The following is a 19,098-nucleotide window of genomic DNA, read 5'->3' as shown; positions in this document are numbered from 1 at the left end:
AGGTTGATTCGATGTTGTTCAAGGCTTTTTGAAGATTGGTAAAAGTTTAAATAAGGTATTAGGATATGTTTGTGCTTTTGGTTGAGGTCCCGGGGGCCTCGGGGTGATTTCAGATGGTTAACGGAGAAGTTTGGACATTGTTGCAGCTGCTGAATTTGCTGCTTTTGTATTTTCGCTCCTACGGATTGGGGACCGCAGGTGCGGCGCCGCATAAGTGGAGGAATTGATCACAGAAGTGAAAATGGCTTGAGGATCAAGAATTGCAGAAGCGGCAAATAGGACCGCATCTGTGATGTCGCAGATGCAGGTAGGGGACCGCAGATGCGGACTAAGAGGAATAAGTGATTTCCGCAGAAGCGGAGAAAGAACCGCAAATGCGGTACCGCAGAAGCGGAAATATAGCCACAAATGCGAAAATGTTTGGGCAGAAAGTATAAATTGTGGCCTTCGCAAATTTTAGCTAATTTCACCATTTTTATCTCGGCTTTGGAGCTTTTTGGACGATTTGAAAGAGGAATTCCAAGGGAACTTCATTGAGGTAAGGAATTTGGACCTAAAACTCGTTCCTATGCTATTATTACACGGATTAGAGCTAGAAATTGTAGAAATTAAGGGTGAAAATTGGGGAAACTAGGGCTTGGGAACTTAGGCCTTTAATTGAGGATTTGAAGGACCATTTGGGGCCGGATTTCTGAACTTTTGAGATGTATGAACTCATGGAGAGATGAGGAATCTATTGATGTAAAAATTATCGAATTTCTAGACATGGGCCTGGGGGTCGGGTTTTAGTAATTTTGGGATTTATGTTGTAAATTGATTATTTTCGCTTGGGCTTCGTTCCCTTAGCCTATTTTGACGTCCTCGTTCTGATTTTTGGATAGATTCGACGCGAGTCGAGGCTGATTCGAGGGGCAAAGGCATCGCGAGCTAGAGATTTGACCGGTTCGAGGTGAGTAATGATTGTAAATGATGCTCTGAGGGTTTGAAACCCCGGATTTGCACATCGTAATGCTATATTAAGGTGAGGCACACACTTAATGATGAGCGTGGGGTCGTGCACTATTGGGGATTGTGACTTGGTCCATCCCGATTGATGGTTTTATCACGTATTTGACTAAAATCTATTTGCTATTATCATTATTTGGGTTGAATGCCATATTTGGGCTTCGTGCCAACTATTTGAACACTTCGGGGATTTTTATTTATATTTCCTCACTATTTTGACTATATACTTGAACTCAGTCATGTTATTTTCTACTATTTTTGTACTCAGCCATGTTTACTCAGTTTTAATACTTAAATGATATTTTCAAATGATGTCTGGGTTGAGAAGCACTGTTTTACTATTGCCCGAGTCGTTTGTGAGGATTTTTGACTGAGTGAGGCCGAGGGCCTATGTTGTGAGGAAACATTTGATACTGATTATGAGGCCGAGGGCCTGAGAAATGTATGCCACGAGGTAGCTTGATTGATATGAGGCCGAGGGCCTAGTGATGATGCCACGAGGTGGCTTGATATTGCGCTTGGGCCCTAAGGGGCTCCTCCAAGAGTCTGCACACCCCTAGTGAGCGCGGGTACCCATTGTGATGTGAGATTGAACCCGAGGGGTTGGTAATGATATATGTGATTGCCCAAGGGGCTGGTACTATTCTGAAATGTTGCCCGAGGGGCGGATTTGTTGATACTGTGCCCGAGGGGCGAGCCTTTATGTGTTTACTTTTCATAATTGACTGTTAATTACTTGCTTAATTCTTGAAAAAGGCTTTTCATGAAACTACGTTTGAGTTAATGAATTTTACCTATCTTTCACTGGTTTACTATTTTAACTGTTTTATTGCTTCATTATAGAATGCTTTGTGCCTTATGTGATTTCTTGCTTTCAGTCTTTATTTACATTTGGTACTCACTAAGTTGGAGTACTCACTTTACGCCATGCACGACGTGTGCAGATTCAGGCGTTGCGGATCCTGCCAGTGCAAGTTGAGAGCTCCCAGCAGATATCAGAGTCCACGAGGTAGTTGTTGACGTTCGCAGTCCCGTGTTCCTCCCTCCTTATCATTTCTATCTCTTATCAGACATTTGTAATAGTTTGTAGACTTTTCAGACTTATATTAGGTTTTATAGATGCTCATGACTAGTGACACCCCGGTATCGTGTTGTGTTGGGTTGTTCTTCCGCGTATTTATGATACTATCGGCTACTTTGGATTATTTTATATTGTTTAAACTGTTTCTTAATGCTTAACTGTTAAAAATTGGGAAATGGGAAGTGTCAGCGGGCCTTGTCTTTACGAGAGGCGCCATCACGACCGGGTTCGGGTTTGGGGTTGTGACAAGTTGGTATCCGAGCCTAGGTTACATAGGTCTCACGAGACATGAGCAGGTTTAGTAGAATCTCGCGGATCGGTACAGAGACATTTGTATTTATGCTCGAGAGGCTGCAGAAGCTTTAGGAAAAACTTCATATTCTTGAAATTCTTGTCGTGCGACTTTGTTGGTCCGAGTACCAAACTTCTGTTATTCTATTCTCTCACAGATGGTGAGGACACGCGCTACCGGTCAGGATGGACGACCACCAGTACCACCAGCCGTGGCCACTAGAGGCCGAGGATGCGGTCGTGGTCATGGTAGGGGAGCAGCTAGGGCAGCACCTGCAGATCCACCAGCTGCCCCAGTTCAGGATCAGATCCCAGTTATGGGCGCTCTAGCAGCACCAACTCAGGCACCAGCCGTGCCCATTGTGATTCCGAATCTTCATGAGGCCTTGGCTCAGATCTTATCAATTTGCACTAGCCTAGCTCAGGCGGTTACAGCCACTACAGTCGCAGCTACTTCTCAGGCTAGGGGAGGCAATCAGACTCACCAGCGCTCGCACACCTGAGCAGGTCGTGTAGGGACTTCAGATGCCGAGGGCACATCTAGCCCAGCGGTTGCAACTGCTTAGGACTATGTAGTTCCTTATATGCCAGAGGATAAGCAGTATAGGTTGGAGAGGTTTGGTAGACTAAAGCCTCCGACCTTCAGTGGTGTAGAGGGCGAAGATGCCCAGGGTTTCTTAGATAAGTGCCTGAGGATGCTTCGTACAACGGGTATTCTGGAGACCAGCCGGGTCGCTTTCACTACTTATCAGTTTTCTGGAGCTGCCTTTACTTGGTGGGAGGATTTTGAGAGGCATAGGCCTGTTGGTGCAGCACCCCTTACCTGGCAGCAGTTCTCCGTTCTCTTTTTGGAGAAGTATGTGTCGTAGTCCCGTAGAGAGGAGTTGCGTAGAGAGTTTGAGTGGTTACGTCAGGGAGAGATGACTGTGATGCAGTACAAGATGAGGTTCTCCGAGTTAGCTCGTCATGCTATTTGGATGGTTCTGATAGATAAAGAGAGGATTAGGAGGTTTGTTGATGGCCTCGTTTATCAGCTTCGTATTCTTATGACCAGGGAGAGGGTGATTGGTGCTACCTTTGAGGAGGTTGTAGACATTGCTCGGGAGATTGAGTCTGTTCGTCGCCAGGAGTGCGAGGAGATGGAGGCCAAGAGGCCTTGAGGATCTGGCAGTTATATTGGTACTCCTTCGAGGGGTTAGTTTCAGCACGGCAGAGGCCATCCATTCGGGCATGCTCAGCCAGCTTACCCAGGTTATCGTGGGGCGTCATCGGGTCATGGTTCTCATAGTTCTCATTAGGGCTAGTCATCCCTTAGTGCACTTCTAGCTCATAGTTTGTCCCATGATCCATCAGTTCAGGGCTCTTCTATGCTAAGTGCATCTGCTAGTCATACCGGTGCTAGGGGTTCCCTTCAGTCTCCTTCTCCAGCACCCGGGATTTGTTATGAGTGTGGTGAGATGGAACATATGTGGAGGCAGTGCCCTCGTCCTCTTGCGAGTTCATCTCAGCAGAGGGCGCAGTCATCAACTTTAGTGCCAATTACTTCACCACCACCCGCCCAGCTAGCTAGGGGTGGAGGTCAGTCAGCTAGGGGTCACCCAGAGGGGGAGGTCGATCAGGTGGTAGTCAGGCCCGTTTCTATGCACTCCGAGGCAGACCCGATGCTATTGCTTCAGATGTTGTTATTCAGGTATTGTTTTAGTCTGCCATAGAGATGCCTCTATATTATTTGATCCCGGTTCCACCTTTTCTTATGTGTCATCATACTTTGCTCGTTATTTGGGTATGCCCCGTGAGTCTCTTGCTTCACCTGTGTATGTATCTACCCCGGTAGGCAATACTGTTGTTGTAGACCATGTGTACCGGTCATGTGTGGTAACTATTGGGGGTCTAGAGACCCGTGTGGATCTTTTATTATTGTGTATGGTGGATTTTGATGTCATTTTGGGCATGGATTGGCTATCTTCGTGTCGTGCTATTCTGGATTGTCATGCTAAGATAGTCACATTGGCTATACCGGGTGTACCACAGATTAAGCGGGGAGGTGTGACTGATTAAGTCCCCAGTAGAGTGATCTCATTCTTGAAAGCCCAGCGTATAGTTGGGAAGGGTTGTCTTTCGTATCTAGCCTTTGTGAGGGATGTTGGTGTTGAGACTCCCAGTATTGATTTTGTTCTAGTTGTGAGGGATTTTCCCGATGTGTTTCTTGCAGACCTGCCGGGCATGCCACCGGACAGGGATATTGATTTTGGTATTGACCTGGTACCGGGCACTCAGCCCATTTCTATTCCGCCGTATAGTATGGCACCAACGGAGTTGAAGGAATTAAAGGAGCAACTTCAGGAACTCCTTGATAAAGGGTTCATTCGGCCTAGTGTGTCACCTTAGGGTCCGCCGGTTCTATTCGTGAGGAAGAAGGATGGCACTATGAGGATGTGCATTGATTATATGCAATTGAACAAGGTAACAATTAAGAATAAGTATCATTTGCCTCGCATTGATGAATTATTCAACCAGCTTCAGGGAGTGAGAGTGTTCTCCAAGATTGATCTCCGTTCAGGTTATCACCAATTCAAGATCAAGGACTTGGATACTCTTAAGACAGCTTTCAAGACCAGATATAGTCATTATGAGTTCTTGGTGATGTCTTTTGGGCTGACTAATGCCCCAGCATCGTTCATGCATTTGAAAAACAGTGTGTTCTGGCCTTATCTTGACTCGTTTGTCATAGTCTTCATCGATGATATTCTGGTATATTCGCGTAGCCAGGAGGAGCACGCGGAGCATTTGAGAGTTGTGTTGCAGAGATTGAGAGAGGAGAAGCTTTATGAAAAATTCTCCAAGTGTGAGTTTTGGCTCAGTTCAGTGGCTTTCACGGGGAATGTTGTGTCCAGCGAGGGTATTCAGGTTGATCCGAAGAAGATAGAGGTGGTTCAGAGTTGGCCCAAATCGTCCTCAGCCACAGAGATTCGTAGCTTTCTTAGTTTGGCGGGTTATTATCGTCGTTTTGTTCAAATATTCTCATCTATCGCATTGCCCTTGACCAAGTTTACTCAGAAGGGTGATTTATTTGTATGGTCGAACGAGTGTGAGAAGAGCTTTCGGAAGCTCAAGACAGTGTTGACCACAACTCCAGTGTTAGTTTTGTCATCAGCTTCAGGTTCATATATCGTATATTGTGATGCTTTGAGAGTTGGCATTGGTTGTATATTGATGCAGGAAGGTAAAGTTATTGTTTATGCTTCTCGTCAGTTGAAGCTCCATGAGAATAACTACCCTTTCATCAATTGGAGTTGGCTGCCATAGTTCACGCGTTGAAGATTTGGAGACAATACTTGTATGGTGTGTCTTGTGATGTGTTTACTGATCATTGTAGCCTCCAGCGCTTGTTCAAATAGAAGGATCTCAATTTGAGGCAGCGGAGATAGTTGGAGTTGCTTAAGGATTATGATATCACTATATTGTACCATCCGGGAAAGGCCAATGTGGTGGCCGATGCCTTGAGCTGAAAGGCAATGAGTATGAGGAGTTTGGAATATATTCCAGTTGGGGAGAGACCTCTTGTAGTTGATGTTCAGGCCTTGGCCAATCGGTTCGTGAGGTTAGATATTTTGGAGCCTAGTCGGGTATTGGCTTGTATGGTTTCTCGGTCTTCCTTATATGATCGCATTAGAGAGTGCCAGTATGATGATCTGCATTTGCTTGTCCTTAAGGACAGAGTTCAGCATGATGATGCTAGAGATGTGACCATTGGTGATGATGGGGTGTTGAGGATGCAGGGCCGGATTTGTGTGCCCAATGTAGACGGACTTTGGGAGTTGATTCTAGAGGAGGCCCATAGCTCGCGGTATTTTATTCATCCGGTGCCACGAAGATGTATCAGGATTTGAGGCAGCACTATTGGTGGAGGAGAATGAAGAAAGACATTGTGGGATTTGTAGCTCGGTGTCTCAATTGTCAACAGGTGAAATATGAACATCAGAGACCGGGTGGCTTGCTTCAGCGGATAGATATTCTAGAGTGGAAGTGGGAGAGGATTACTATGGACTTTGTAGTTGGACTTCCACGGACTTTGAGGAAGTTTGATGCTATTTGTGTGATTGTGGATCCGCTAACCAAGTCCGCGCACTTTATTCCTGTGTGTACTACTTATTCTTCAGAGCGGTTGGCAGAGATCTATATCTGGGAGATCGTTCGGTTGCATGGTGTCCCAGTTTCCATCATTTCAGATAGGGGCACTCAGTTTACTTCACAGTTTTAGAGGTCTGTGCAGCGAGAGTTGTGTACTCAAGTTGAGTTGAACACAACTTTTCACCCTTAGACGGACGGGCAGTTCGAGCGCACTATTCAGATATTGGAGGACATGTTATGTGCTTGTGTCATTGATTTCGGAGGGTCATGGGATCAGTTTTTACCGCTTGCAGAGTTTGCTTATAACAACAGCTACCAGTCGAGTATTCAGATGGCTCCATATGAGGCTTTGTATGGGAGGAGGTGTAGATCTCCAGTTGGTTGGTTCGAGCCCGGTGAGGCTAGGCTATTAGGGACAGACTTGGTGCAGGATGCCTTAGAAAAGGTGAAGGTGATTCAGGAGAGGCTTCGTACAGTGCAGTCAAGGCAAAAGAGCTATGATGACAGGAAGGTTCGGGATGTGTCCTACATGGTTGGTGAAAAGGTTCTGTTGAAAGTTTTGCCTATGAATGGTGATATGAGATTTGGGAAGAAAGGGAAATTGAGTTTGCGGTTCATTGGGCCTTTTGAAATGCTTCAGAGGATTGGGGAGGTGGCTTATGAACTTGCTTTGCCACCCAGCTTGTCAAGTGTGCATCCGGCATTTCATGTTTCTATGCTCCGGAAGTATATTAGGGATCTGTCTCATGTTTTGGATTTTAGCACGGTTTAGTTGGATGATGATTTGACTTATGATGTGGAGCCAGAAGCTATTTTGGGTCGTCAGGTTCGAAAGTTGAGGTCAAAGGATATAGCTTCGGTGAAAGTGCAGTGGAGAGATCCGCCCGTGGAGGAGGCGACCTGAGAGACCGAGGGGGAGATGCGAAGCAGATATCCTCACTAGTTTGAGGCTTCAGGTATGTTTTATTGACTCGTTCGAGGACGAACGTTTGTTCAAGTTGGGAGGATGTGACGACCCAGTCAATCTTCTCATGAGTTACCGCTCCGTTTTCCCCATTTCTGATTCTTTATGATTTGTTTATCTATGTTATCTGGTATCGGGTTGGTCGGATCGAATCCGGAATGATTGTGGTAAGGTTGAGACACTTAGTCTCTTTTAAGGAAGCTTAAATTGGAAAAAGTCAACCGGATGTTGTCTTACGTGTTAGAGGGTTCAGATGTGAGTTCTGATGGTTCGATTAGCTCCGGAAGGTGATTTATGACTTAGGAGTGTGAACGGAATGAGTTTTGGAGGTTCGGAGTAGATTTAGGCTTGAATTGGCGAAGTTGATATTTTGGCGATTTCGGTTGGTAGGTAAGATTTTGATATAGGGGTAGGAATGGAGTTCTGAGAGTTGTAGTAGTTCCGTTGGGTCATTTGGGATGTGTGTGCAAAATTTCAGGTCATTCGGACGTGGTTTGGTTGGGGTTTTTATCAAAAGCGGAATTGGAAAGATTTTTAGAAAATTTGGCTTTAATCCGATATGTTTAGGTTAATTCGATGTTGTTCAAGGTGTTTTGAAGATTGATACAAGTTTTAATAAGGTATTAGGATATGTTTGTGCTTTTGGTTGAGGTCCCGGGGGCCGCGGGGTGATTTCAGATGGTTAACGGAGGAGTTTGGACTTTGTTGTAGTTGATGAATTTGCTGCTTCTGGTATTTTCGCACCTGCGGATTGGGGACCGCAGGTGCGGCGCCGCATAAGAGGAGGAATTGATTGTAGAAGCGAAAATGGCTTGAGGAGTAAGAACCACAGAAGCGGCTAATAGGACCGCATCTGCGATGTTGCAGATGCAGGTAGGGGACCACAGATGCGGACTAAGGGGAATAAGTGATTTCTGCAGAAGCGGAGAAAGAACCGCAAATGCGGTACTGCATAAGCGGAAATATAGCTGCAAATTTCACCATTTTTATCTCGGGTTTGGAGCTTTTGGATGATTTGAAAGAGGAATTCCAAGGGAACTTCATTGAGGTAAGGAATTTGGACCTAAAACTCGTTCATATGCTATTATTACACGGATTAGAGCTAGAAATCGTGGAAATTAAGGGTGAAAATTGAGGAAACTAGGGCTTGGGAACTTAGGACTTTAATTGAGGATTTGAAGGGCCATTTGGGGTCGGATTTCTGAATTTTAACATGTATGAACTCGTGGTGAGATGAGGAATCTATTGATGTAAAAATTATTGAATTCCGAGATGTGGGCCCCGGGTCGGGTTTTGGTAATTTCGGGATTTATGTTGTAAATTGATTATTTTTGCTTGGGCTTTGTTCCCTTAGCCTATTTTGACATCATCATTCTGATTTTTGGATAAATTCGATGCGAGTGGAGGCCAATTCGAGGGGCAAAGGCGTCGCGAGCTAGAGATTTGACCGGTTCGAGGTGAGTAATGATTGTAAATGATGCTCTGAGAGTTTGAAACCCCGTTTGCACATCGTAGTGCTATATTGAGGTGAAGTACACGCATAATGATGAGCGTGGGGTCGTGCACTATTGAGGATTGTGACTTGGTCAGTCCCGATTGATGGTTTTATCGTGTATTTGACTAAAATCTATTTGCTATTATCATTATTTGGGTTTAATGCCATATTTGGGCTTCGTGCCAACTATTTTAACCCTTCGGGAATTTTTATTTATATTTCCTCACTGTTTTGACTATATACTTTAACTCAGTCATGTTATTTTCCACTGTTTTCATACTCAGTTTAAATACTTAAATGATAGTTTCAAATGATGTTTGGGCTGAAAAGCATTGTTTTACTATTGCCCGAGTGGCTTGTGAGGATTTTTGACTGAGTGAGGCCGAGGACCTATGTTGTGAGGAAACATTTGATACTGATTATGAGGCCGAGGGCCTGTGATATGTACGCCACGTGGTGGCTTGATTGATATGAGGTCGAGGGCCTAGTGATGATGCCACGAGGTGGCTTGATATTGCGTTTGGGCCGTAAGGGGCCCCTCCAGGAGTTTGCACACCCCCAGTGAGCGCGGGTACCCATTGTAATATGAGATTGAGCCCGAGGGGCTGGTATTGATCTATGTGATTGCCCGAGGGGCTGGTACTGTTCTAAGATATTCCCCGAGGGGCGGATTTGTTGATACTGTGCCCGAGGGGCGAGCCTTTATGTGTTTACTTTTCATAATTGACTGTTAATTACATGCTTAATTCTTGGAAAAGGTTTTTCATGAAACTACGTTTGAGTTAAAGAATTTTACCTATCTTTCACTGGTTTACTATTTTAACTGTTTTACTGCTTCATTATAGACTGTTGTGTGCCTTACGTGATTTCTTGCTTTCAGTCTTTATTTACATTTGTTACTCACTGAGTTGGAGTACTCACTTTACTCCCTGCACCCCGTGTGTAGATTCAAGCATTGCGGATCCTGCTAGTGCGAGTTGAGAGCTCCCGGCAGATATCGGAGTCCGCAAGGTAGTTGTTGACGTCTGCAGTCCCTGTTCCTCCCTCTTTATCATTTCTATCTCTTATTAGACATTTGTAATAGTTTGTATACTTTTCAGACTTGTATTAGGTTTTATAGATGCTCATGACTAGTGACACCTCGGTATCGGGCTGTGTTGGGTTGTTCTTCCGCGTATTTATGATACTATCAGCTACTTTGGATTAGTTTATCTTGTTTAGACTGTTTCTTAATGCTTAACTGTTAAAAATTGGGAAATGGGAAGTGTCGACTGGCCTTGTCTTCACGAGAGGCGCCATCACGATCGGGTTTGGGTTTGGGGTCGTGATACTGTCACACCTCCTTTTACCACTCGAGAGGGGAAATAAGGGAGTTTTTCCGACTAAAGTGACATTATTTGAAATGGGATTATTTTATTTATTTTTTAGAGTCGCCACTTGGAATAATTTATTTGGTGTCCCAAGTCACCGGTTTATTTTAAAATCCCAAAGCAAGAAAATTCGACTTTACTTTATAAGACTGCGAACCAGAAATTCTAGATAAGGAATAAGGTGTTAGGCACTCCCGGGTTCCGTGGTGCTAGCACGGTCACTTAAACTATTAACAATAGGCCTATTATCTGATTTACTATACGTTTTAAACCAATTGCGCATTTTTAACTTTATAACCACTTTTAATTATTTTGACCTCTTTTAGGACTTATGGAATTATTTTTTGAACAAGTTACGATTGTCGTACACTTGCCATTTTTGGAACACACCGAACCACGCTATATGAAATGCACCCGTGATTCACAATATGTTTGTTTTATTATTTTTCGGAGTTGTTATGATCGGTTCACATGAAATGCACACCCGAATTGGGATTTACGTATCGTGACCATACCACGGGAATCGTACCCATGGCCACGATGATTTATTATTTAATCGCACCTAAAGCAAACTACGATGTTCAAAATGTATTTTCTATACTAAGTTAATATTAATGTGAGAGCCATAGCTTATGAATATTTGTTTGTGTATGACACACCTCAAATTATTTAAAAAAAAAGGATTTGTATTTTTCTCTACGGCAAATTAAAGATGCTCATACCTTAATCTAATTTGAAATTATGTATCACAACTACGTCGCTGGAACCGTACCCGTAGTTCTAATAATTTAATTGCGTGCCTAAAGAAAACTAAGAGTGTTTATATGAATTAATTAGTTTTCTAAGTTTGAGATTGATTGTGGAGGTTCAAAGATTATAAAATGAAGTGGGTGAAGTGTGAGATTTAACTAATAGGAATTAGTATGGTTGATTATGTTTTTGACTTAGTGAAGGCGTTGAAATTCTCAGCTAGTTCCATTGTTTGGGCCTGAAGACTAATATTTCAAAGGGCCTTATTGAATAAAAGAGGGTGCAGCAGGGATATTGGGCCGCTACTCATCATTTGGGGCCCAAATGAACCAGACTTTCTGTGATCCATCCCAAAATTGTGCCATGAATGCCAAGGGCGAGACTTCTTTTTTTTAACAGTTAATTAATAAAAATTTAACAAAACAAACAGGTTAGACAAAGAAAAGTACATGGAGGTCATTGAAAACTCATCAGAAAAGGAGAACATGAACAGGTTGAGAATCAAACAAGCTGGATCGAAGAAATTAAATATGAACTCATTTGCAGATAGCACAAGCTTAATTCATAAACTCAAATAGTGAAGAACAAATGAGAAATCACATACCTAAATGCAGAACACAACAATCAAGGACCAAATAAAGGTCTGTAAGTATAAAAATGGAGCTTAATAAATCTAGAAACAAGCAGAATCAACAAACCAGCAATTTAAAAGCTCGGTCACTTTAGAAATCCTAGAAAATATTGAATAGATGAATTGAAATCTGGGACAACTTCCTAATCCTCTTTTCTACCTTGTTTTCCCTTCTTAAACTCCTTTATATACATGTGTGCGTGTGTCCTAGATTTTCGGTGGAATATAAAAGGGTTTCGAGATTTGGCCGCTGCTTTTGTCAAGGATATGAGTTCACTGGTTTTTTCTCCAACTCAAAGAGAGAATCAAAATTTTTTTTTGTTTTTGATGGGTAGGTTCGTCGTTTTCAACTTGGGGTGGAAATATGATCGTTCTTGTTAAGCAATTGAGAGGGGTGTGCCGTTGACAGAGTCCAGGAGAAGGTTTAGTTTTTGTCTCTTTTTAGAGGAAAAAATGGAGCGCCATTTTTCTAGCTTCTTTAGGGTGAGGTCCCATCTTCTGATGTGATTAGGTCTAGGTCTTTTAATTAAAAGGGTAGGGGTTTGGGGTCAGGCAGGCCGGGTCTGGTTTTTTGCTGGATAGGAAAATTTGTGCCTGATTTGGGTCCAAGAACTGAACTAGCCCAATATCCAATTAAACCTTTTCTTCAATTTCTTTTTCCTTATTTCCTTTTCTTTTTCCTCTTTTTTTTTAATTAATAAAAAACCTAAATCAAATTCCTAAATTAGTCTAAATTATAAAATTAAGCTAATTATCAAATTATAATATTTATAACAATTACTTGATCCTAAATCAAAAGAGAAAAATCAATAATCTAAAAATTAAAAGGTAAAAATGTAAAATGAGCTATTTTGTGATTTTTATTTTTAGTACAACAATTAATTACCTAATTAATTTTAAAAAGTATAAAAACAAAATCTAAATGCAATGCATGGTATTTTGCTATTTTTCATGATTTTAATAAGAATTAAACGTGCACAAAAATGCAAACAATTAATAAAAATCCTATAAAATGGCAAATGATTGAAAAAATCTATTTTCTTTGATTTTATAGGAGTATTTCATATAGGGCAAAAATCGCGTGCTCACAAGTAATAATCCGCACTGCAGAAACCTCGTGCCACATAACAATCCGCACGACAGAAACCTTGTGCCACAATAACAACTCACACGAAAGAAACCTCGTGCCTCAACAACAATCCATACGGCAGAAACCTCGTGCCAAAATAACAACTCGCACGGCAGAAATCTCGTGCCACAGCCAAACCGTCATTTCAACAATAATCAAGAAAACCAACACATAACAAATGAAACAATGATATTACAAGCAGGAATCCTACAGTTAAAGAATGAATACAGAATTAAGGAAACAAGTAATTCAACCAAGCATATTATACAAATTGCAAATAAGAGATAAGATACGTATACATGTGAAGTTAGGCTAAACATGATGAATACATATGCTAGAGTAACTCAATTAAGGAAATAAAAGGAAACTACATAGCGAAAATCGGATTTTCAACATTTAGCCCGATTACGCACTCGTCACCTCGCGTACACGGCCTTCACGTATTGCAAATTACCATAACAGTAACAAATCCTAAGGGGAATTTCCCCCACACAAGGTTAGACAAGTCACTTACCTCAAATCACGCTTAATCAGTCAATAAGAAGGACTTTCCCTCGATTTTCCGACTTCGAATGGCTCAAATCTAGCCAAAGACAATTACATACTATAAATATAACTATAGAAAACTAATCTAAATAATGAAATCACGACTTTAGCAAAGAATTGAAAAATCACCCCAAAAAGTATGGCTGTCCAACGGGACGGGACAAAATTAACGGGACGGGACCGGACGACATTTAAGGGGGACGGTGGTGGGACGGGACGAAACGGGATGGGACAAACGTGATGAAATGGTCGGCCCATCCTGTCCAGCTAGCAAACGGGATGGGACGGGACGGAACGGGATGGGACGGGACGGGTTCGTAGGCCTTAAGTGTTGTTTTTTTTTTAAAAATGTCTAGTTTTTTGAAAATTACTATGGGCAGAATGGCCTAAATGGAACCTATACTTGTGCCACTTTGTCATGCCGGTCCCCAAACTTAACAATTTGCCAATTGAACACTTACACTCCTTCAAACCATATATAATAAATGCTTATGATAGGAGGCTGTCAGTGCGTGTAATACAATCTCCTCCACGTTGGCTGCCACATCAGAAAATAACAATGTGTAGATGCCATGTCACATGATAGATTAAAAATAATTAAAATCAAAAATAAAAATAAAATTCAAACATTAAAATCATCATGCTTTTCCCGTTTCCTCCGACCACCGGGAATTCTCGCCGGTGAGTTCTTTCTTATCTCTACTTACCTTGTGCCTTCTCTCACCTGTGTATGCCCCAATCTAGAAATTGATTACGAAGAGAGAAACAAAATAGAATTTTGATTACAATTATATAGGGAACAAAAAACTAGAAATTGGGGTTTGGGGAATTCGCGGAGTGAAATTTAAGGAGTGATTATCCAAATATGTGTTATATATATACAGAGAGAAATAAAATTAAATTTTGACCTAATATTATAGAGAGAAGGGGGCTATACCATTCCATACCTTAGCCTTTCTCTCACCTTCCCCTCTTTTCTTCATTTTCTGCCACATCTCTTCTTCTTCTTCCCTTTTCCTCTTTCTTTGTTTCTTTGCATACAAAATTCTTCTTCCTCTTTCTAATTTTCTGCCCATAATTACTCTGAGAAAAACAAAACAATACAAAAAGAAGATCAAATAGGTCAAGGCAAGAACTAGGCTTCCTAAGTAATTTCTTGTAAGTTATTTTTAGTGATCAAACTGATATGTTGGTCCTGTTGGATGTTAGTTATGGGAATTACATCAATGATTTGCACTAAGGAATTTGATTTAAAATTTGATTTAAATCTCAGATCAGTGTTAAATCAAATTCATTGTCTACACTCGCTTTATACGCGTGTATTTCACACATTTTGTCCAACTGAGATGATTCAATGCCACATAAGCTTGGTCAATAGTCATAAGCATTTATTATATACGGTTTGAAGGAGTGTAAGTGTTCAATTGGCAAATTGTTAAGTTTGGGGACCGGCATGACAAAGAGGTACAAGTACAGGTGCCATTTAGGCCATTCTGATAATTACTATGTTTTTAAAGTTTGCAACGGCTAGATTTTTGACTTATTTAATAAACTTAAATGTTAAAAAAATTAGAAAACTAAATAAAGAATTATAAAATATTAAAACAAAATTGAGAGAATAATAGAGATAGAATATTAGAATGTAGGAGATTTGAGAGAGAAGATTGATTTTTTGTGGGAAAAAAATGAAGAAGGATGGGGGGTATTTATAGTAGAAAATAGGGCCAAAGTGTAATTTAATAAACTTAGGGATTATATTAAAAGTTTGGGGGTAGGGGGTGTTTTGGTGGGAGTGGGGGCCAAATATGGGGTCATTTTAGGCTATTTATTAACGTTGGCAATCGCTATTTTTGCAATTTAAGTTGTTGCCCAAAAGCTAGTTTTAAATAAAAAAATCCAAGCGGGACGGGATGGGACGAAACGGGACAGGACAAACGGGACGAAATAGTCGTTTCGTCCTATCATATGTCTCATTTAACATTGGCCCATCCCGTTTAAATTAAAGTGGGACGGGACGGGACGCGGGACGGGACGAGACAGCCTGTCCTGTTGGACAGCCATACCAAAAAGTTGTTCCAGGCCCATTCGATATCGAGTCCAAGCATATAAGAAGTATCCAAATCGGACCTCATTTAGCCTTTCAAAACCCAAAAATTTGGTTTAAGAACTTTTACACTTTTTCCCTAATTTTTCAACCCCAAATCCTTAATTAGATGAGAAGTTGAAGATAGATTAGTGGAAATAAATAAAAAACGAGTTAGGAACACTTACCCCAATGATCCCTCTGAAAATCCCTCAAATTATTGCCTAAATCCAAGCTCTCAAAGTCCCAAAATGAAAATAAGATCGAACCCTCATTTTTCCCCTATTTCAGCCCATTCAAACCGCATATGCGGCCCAAGAATCGCAACTGCAGAAAAACCATCACAGGTGCGGAAAACACTTATGTCCAAGGCTTCCGCTTCTGCAGATAAGGGCATGCATTTGCGAGACCGCTTCTGCGGGAATAGGATCGCACCTGCGACCACTAGTGCTTCTGCGTCACTGCCATCGCAGAAGTGAAGGCGCTTCTGCGACCACTGTTGGGCATGACAAACATGCTTTGCCAACCAAGATCTAGCTTTTGCGAACCCGCACCTACGGCCAATCCTTCGCAGGTGCAAAAGAACCAGAACGACCCTGCTTCAGTAGATTTCACATGTTTCAATTTGTTCCGGAATCAATCCGAATCACACTTGGGGGCCCTGGGATCCCGTCCGAATATACCAACAAGTCCTAAAATATCATACAAACTTAGTCAAGCCTCCAAATCATATCAAACAACGCTAAAAACATGAATTGCGCATCGATTCAAGCCTAATGAACATTAGAACTTCAAACTTCTACACGTGATGCCGAAACCTATCACATCAAGTCTGATTGACCTCAAATTTTTCACACAAGTCATAATTGACATTACGGACCTATTTCAACTTTTGGAATTGGAGTCTGACCCTAATATCAAAAAGTCCAATTCCGGTCAAACTTTCCGAAAATCATCCAACTTTCCAACTTTCGCCAATTAACACTGAAATGACCTGCGGACCTCCAAATCAACATCCGGACACGCTCCTAAAACAAAATCACCATACGGAGCTATTGGAACCATCAAAACTCCATTCCAGAGTCGTTTTCACACTAATAAAACTACAGTCGACTCCTATGACCTCGCTCTGAAGATCCATAACCGGCATTCGACGTTCTTCCGAAGACTCGAATCGATGCACAATGCTCCAAAACTAGCCAATGATTATGCAAATCCATTAATATATGTTCAATTACTCATTACAATCCAATTTATAGCAATTCCTAACCCCGATCAAAAAGTTGACAAAATTGTCCACGTGCCCGGATTCCTAAATTTTTCGAAGATAAAGTTTACCTATGAACTCACGAACTCAAATATATGATTTACTCTTAATTCCATACCCAAAATAGTGGTCAAATTCCAAGAATATCAATTTTCTAGGTTTTCCCTCAAACCCCAAGTTTTCTACAAATTTTCATGCCCAAATCCGTATATAATCATGTATTTAACTCAAGATAGGTGGGGGGATAGCATACCTTATCATTGATGATGAAAATTCTCTTTTGAAACCCTCCAAGAATCGCCCAAGCCAAGAAAATATGAGAGGAAATGGCCAAAATCCGACTTTAAAACAACCCACTGCCTCCAACACTTTCCGCACCTGCAGTCTCTTGGCCGCTTCTGCGGTTCCGCAGGTGCGGTTCAAATACCGCTCTACGGCTCCTCACCAGGCTGCCCTTTTCCGCTTCTGCGTCTTCTCCACCGCAGGTGCGGTCCCGCATCTGCGGCAAAATGACTGCATCTATGGTCCCAACTCTCCTCTACCAATACCGCATTTGCGACTCTTCTGGCCGCTTCTACGGTTCCGCACCTGCGGCCCATTTCTCGCAAGTGCGGTTATGATAGCAACCAGCAACCTCAGCCTTCCAAAAATTCCATATTTGATCCGTTAACCACCCGGAATCTACCCGAGGCCCCCGAGACCCCAACCAATCATACCAACTTGTCCCAAAATACATTATGGACTTGCTCGATGCCTCAAATCATATCAAACAATGCCAAAATCATGAATCGACCTCCAATCCAAGCTTTATGAACTTTAGAATTTCAAACTTCAACTTTCGATGTTTAAACCTATCAAATTACGTCCGATTGACCTCAAATTTTGCACACAAGTCATATTTGACATTACGGACCTACTCCAACTTCCGGAATCGTAATCCGACCCTGATATCAAAAATTTCACTTCCGGTCAAACTTCTCAAAAACCTTCAAATTTCTATCTTTAGCCAAATGACTTCAAAATGACCTACGGACCTCCGAATTCGCTTTCGATCGCGCTCCCAACACCAGAATCACCATACGGAGCTATTCCCAGACTCGGAATTCCAAACGTACATCAATAACACTAAAATGCGCTTCAATCCAAACTCATGAAATTTCTTCCAAAATGCTAACTTCCACAATAGGTGCCAAAACGCTCCCGGGTCATCCAAAACCCGATCTGGGCATACGCCCTAGTCCGAAATCATCATACGAACTTGCTGAAACCTTCAGACCCCGATTCCGAGGTCGTTTACTCAAAAATCCAATCTTAGTCAATTATTTCAACTTAAAGCTTCCGAAATGAGAATTTTTCTTTCCAAATCAACTCTGAACTTCCCGGAATTCAATTCTGACTGTGCGCACAAGTCATAGTACCTAAAGTGAAGCTGCTCATGGCCCCAAACTGCCGAACGATGAGCTAGATCTCAAAACGACCGGTCGGGTCATTACATTCTCTCCAACTTAAACATACGTTCGTCCCCGAACAGGCTGAGAACTGCACTGGAGTTGTCTGAAATCACTGTTTAATGCCTCGAGCACCTACCCGTGCTTCCACAACTCAGCTGGGCACCCAAGCCCGATCAATCTAAAGATATCCTTTTTCACTTAAGCAAATAAGCCTTAGAGCCCAATTCCATCGTCCAGAATTCTCTTCCAGGCCTATTTCCTACATACGCTCATCGTATCAATAACTACACACCACACCAAAACATGACTGCATACCTTAGCTGAATTCACACCTTGCACCACTTTACTCACAGGACCACCATAACGTTCTCTGATCACATTATTCGAAATTCCATGAATCTGATGCTCTCATTGCACCTCATGACCTACATAGGTCTTGCTCTAGCTCTTACAATACCTCCACGACGGAAATGATATGTAGAAATTCATAACCAACTGCCGTATCAACAAATCATTGGGTCTATACTCCTGACAAGAACCATCACCTCATCCTAAACCAAATAATAGTCTTAGCTCCTTAATATATTTCATATAATCAGATTGCACTAAGCCTAAATCCAATGATCTCGTCTCACCCAGTACGAACTGCTCAGGCAATAAGCCACCCGAACATAATCGAAAGTCTCATATGATGCCACAATATGCCAATAGGTAACTAATTCAAATGCGATACAAAAGGAAAACTACTCTGAAAAGGAAATCCAATTACCCCGCTCGCGAATCATACATGCGACGCGGTCAACATGCTAAACAGGCACCCCGCTCGCGAATCATACATGCGACGCGGCCAACATAATTAAACAAACACCCCGCTCGTGAATCATACATGCGACGTAAGCACACG

This window comes from Nicotiana tabacum, chromosome 8 (assembly GCF_000715075.1).
Source record: "Nicotiana tabacum cultivar K326 chromosome 8, ASM71507v2, whole genome shotgun sequence".
In the NCBI taxonomy this organism is placed as follows: domain Eukaryota; kingdom Viridiplantae; phylum Streptophyta; class Magnoliopsida; order Solanales; family Solanaceae; genus Nicotiana; species Nicotiana tabacum.
Note: the sequence above shows the minus strand (reverse complement) of the source record.